Consider the following 3,434-nt stretch of genomic DNA (forward strand, 5'->3'; position numbering starts at 1 on the left):
ACACAAAACTTTCTGTCCCAGAGGGAAGGGATTTGAACTTCAAGAAAAGGGATGTGCAATTCCAAATTTTATCTCTCCTCTGCGGCTGTATAGGAGATGTGTGACAGCAGGGGCTGTTCTCATCTAATTAGGTGGATTATTGGGTAGAATCCGGGGAAAATCAGGCCATTTATAAGACTGCTTTGTATAAAGAAATTGCTGCCTCCCACAATTTATCTCACTGGTTTTATTTGTTAAAGATGCTGCATGTCAGAAACAAGGAATTCTTTTCTGATCTAAAGTAGTTGAAGTCTTTTTGTTCATATTCAAAACTGAAAAGTACCTCCAGATTGATGTAGAAACCTCCAGCCTGTGACTGTATCCACACACTGTGATGTGTCACATATCCTGCAATGAACAGCCTGGAGGTGGGAGTGGAAAGGACAAGACTTATGGCAGGTCTAATATTCATGTTTTAAACCAGATTTGCATTTTGACAGCAATGGTAGGATCAGAGCTATGGAAGGAGAGCCATGTTCATAGTACAAGACTCTAGATAGTAAAACTTCGAGGGAGAAGAATTTTCTGTTAAACCTTTAATTAAAAAAGTGTACTGGTGTAAATACTGAACCTTGTTTACGCAAGGTTTTATTTTTTCTGGGACCAAAAGGCTACAGGATGAATTATTGGAATATATTTCAATATATAATTGCTGGGCTAAAGACAGAAATACTAAGTCCCTTGTTCAAACTCTAGTTTCCGAAAAGGCCTTTCTACTGCATCCATGTGTACATCCAGGCTGATTTGACTCCAAAACAGAGATGGCAAATGGTGTTTTTCACTGTTCCCCATAAAAAATGTACAACAGAAAATGCCAGAAACCTTGTATTACTAATCAAGAACAGCTTTTCCTAATCACAGGATTTTAATAGATGTTCTGTGCAGAGCTATAACCGGTAATCCAATCACTCATCCACTCTCCTCCACTTAACTCAATTTCCCATAACAACCTAGTGATTGCAATCGCTTTCCTGATTGTAGCAATTTTAAAGCCCTGCTCCTGTTCACCCAGTCGTGAAAGATGACTGAATGCACTGACTTTGTACCTAAATCAAAACGGAGCAGCAGCAGATTGGAATTGCAGCAATACAGGAGAAAAACAGACCCTTCCGAGAATTTTTTTTTTAATAAATTTTAAATCAGTGAAAATCACTTGCTCTGCTTTTTCAGTGAGAAAAGTGAGGGGAAAAAAAACCTCCAAATCTGTCCACCTGTGATTCATGCTATAATAACAGGCAGGCTGAAGAACCTGAGCCAGAGAACTGGGGCCACAGCAGTCTGTATATGGATGTGTCCTTGGGCTCTGTTCTACATTCCTGGAATCATAGAATTACAGAATGGTTTGGGTTGCAAGGGATCTTAGTCTAGTTCCAACCTACCTACTGTGGGCAGAGAAGCTTCCCCTAAACAAGGCTGCTCAGAACCCCATTCAGCCTGGGCTCGAACACCTCCAGGTTCCAGTGCCTCGCCACCCTCACAATAAAGAATTTCTTCCCAACATCTAGTCTAAACCTGCCCTCCATCAGCTTAAGGCCATTTCCCCTTGTTCTATCACTACGTGCTCTTGTAGGACCCCTTTAGTCTGCAATGAGGTGTCCTTGGAGCCTTCTTCAGGCTGAACAGCGGCAAATCGCTCAGCCCGTCTTCCTTGGAGAGATGTTCCAGCCCTTGGATCAACTTAGTGTCTCTTCTCTGGGCTTGTTTCAATAGGTCCATGTCCTTGGTGTTACTGGCCCTGTCTAATTTTTTTAATCATTGCTATTAGACAGCAGAGGAAAGGCAATTGGGGTGCAGCCATGTCCACCACCATGCTGGCTCTTATACTCCTTGCTCCTTTATAGTGGGTTCAGGACTTACTTTATTTTGGGCTTGGTCAGATCTGGAAGATAAATGTTATTTCTCTGATTTTTTCATCACCCCTCTTGTCCTTGCAGCTTATTCCTAACAGCAACACTTGTAAAGCTCAGCCAGGGCTGCCTTGACCCCCAGTTGCTCATCCTTGCAAACCTGGCACCATCACCTGCAAAGTTCAGGGCGTATCCTGATTTTCCCGACCTTTGACATCAGCATCACTGGCAGCCCTCCACAGGTCGTACTCTTCAGTGTTTAGCAACAATTTCCTAACACTGGAAAGCAGACCATCCTGTTGAGGAGACATGGCATGCCACCCCTCTCCTTGGTGCCTCAGTCCACAAGTTAGCTTTTGCTAGCTAGTGCCGTGGCTGACTTCCCTCTCTTCACAGTCTGATCCTGATAGTGAATTAATGAGGGACTATCTCTTCAAAAAAGTTTGTGTGGTTTGTTTTTGGTTTGTTGGGGTTTTTTTGTGTTTTTGTTTGGTTGGTTTGTTTTGTGGGTTTTTTTGTTTGTTTGGGTTTGTTGGTTTTTTGGGGCGGTTTTTTTGTTTGTTTGTTTTTTGGGGGCTTTTTTTGTAATTTCAGAGAGCTTGAGAGACTGAATTCTGGTAAAGATAGCTTAAAAGATGATGGTAAAACTGTTCTTCTGCTGACACCAGAGTGTAAAATTTAAAAATCTACCTTATGGTCAAAGTCAAACAAGCATTTGGCTGAAAAAAAACAGGACCATGCCCTTGATGGGCAAGAACAAACAGCACAGACACTGGAGTGTTGCTTTTCAGAAATATCAAATTATGCACCATATCCTGTAAACAGGCATCCAAAGCTGTAATTCCCAATCTTCACTCCTTTGTATTTTCATGCACGATGTATATTCTTTGCAGTGGATTGGCAAGACTGTGGGCTATAATAAAACAACAGAAAAATTTTTCCTTTTTTGATTGCCTCCTAATACTTCTTATTCAACATGGAACTGTTTTTTGTTACTTTCTAAGTGACTATTTGCAAACAAGTATTTTCACAGCTCTGGAAGTGACAAATCCTTGATGAAGTTTCCCTGGGGGTAATGTTTCCTTGCCATCAAATAGACAGTCTGGTCTGTCTCCAAGGTGAAGAGAGGAAAGAAATCTGCTACTCCAAGACGGTTGGACATTAAAAGCCAGAAGCAGAAACATACCAGGTAGGACCATATGTTTCTATCAAGCATTGCAGTACGTGGCCTTCAGTAATTAATGCCCACCCTCTACACTGCTCATTGTTCCTTTATCATATTCCCTGTGGCAGTGATTTCCACATTGCTGCTATTATCTACTTTCTCCTTGCTGCTGCTGAAAACAGATGCTCGTTTTGCCTTTGGCTCATGCATTGTGTCTGTGATTGGCCATGTTTTTAGTGGAGCTGAAAGACACCACTGGGTTGCTTGTACACTTTCAGTGTGAGGTTAATGTCTGTTTTAATGGTCTGCAGAGAGGTATTTTGATCCAACATCTGAATCAATCAACCAACTTTAATCTCCAAGAGGAATTTTAAACAACTATC

This window comes from Pseudopipra pipra, chromosome 2, assembly GCF_036250125.1.
Source record: "Pseudopipra pipra isolate bDixPip1 chromosome 2, bDixPip1.hap1, whole genome shotgun sequence".
Classification (NCBI taxonomy): domain Eukaryota; kingdom Metazoa; phylum Chordata; class Aves; order Passeriformes; family Pipridae; genus Pseudopipra; species Pseudopipra pipra.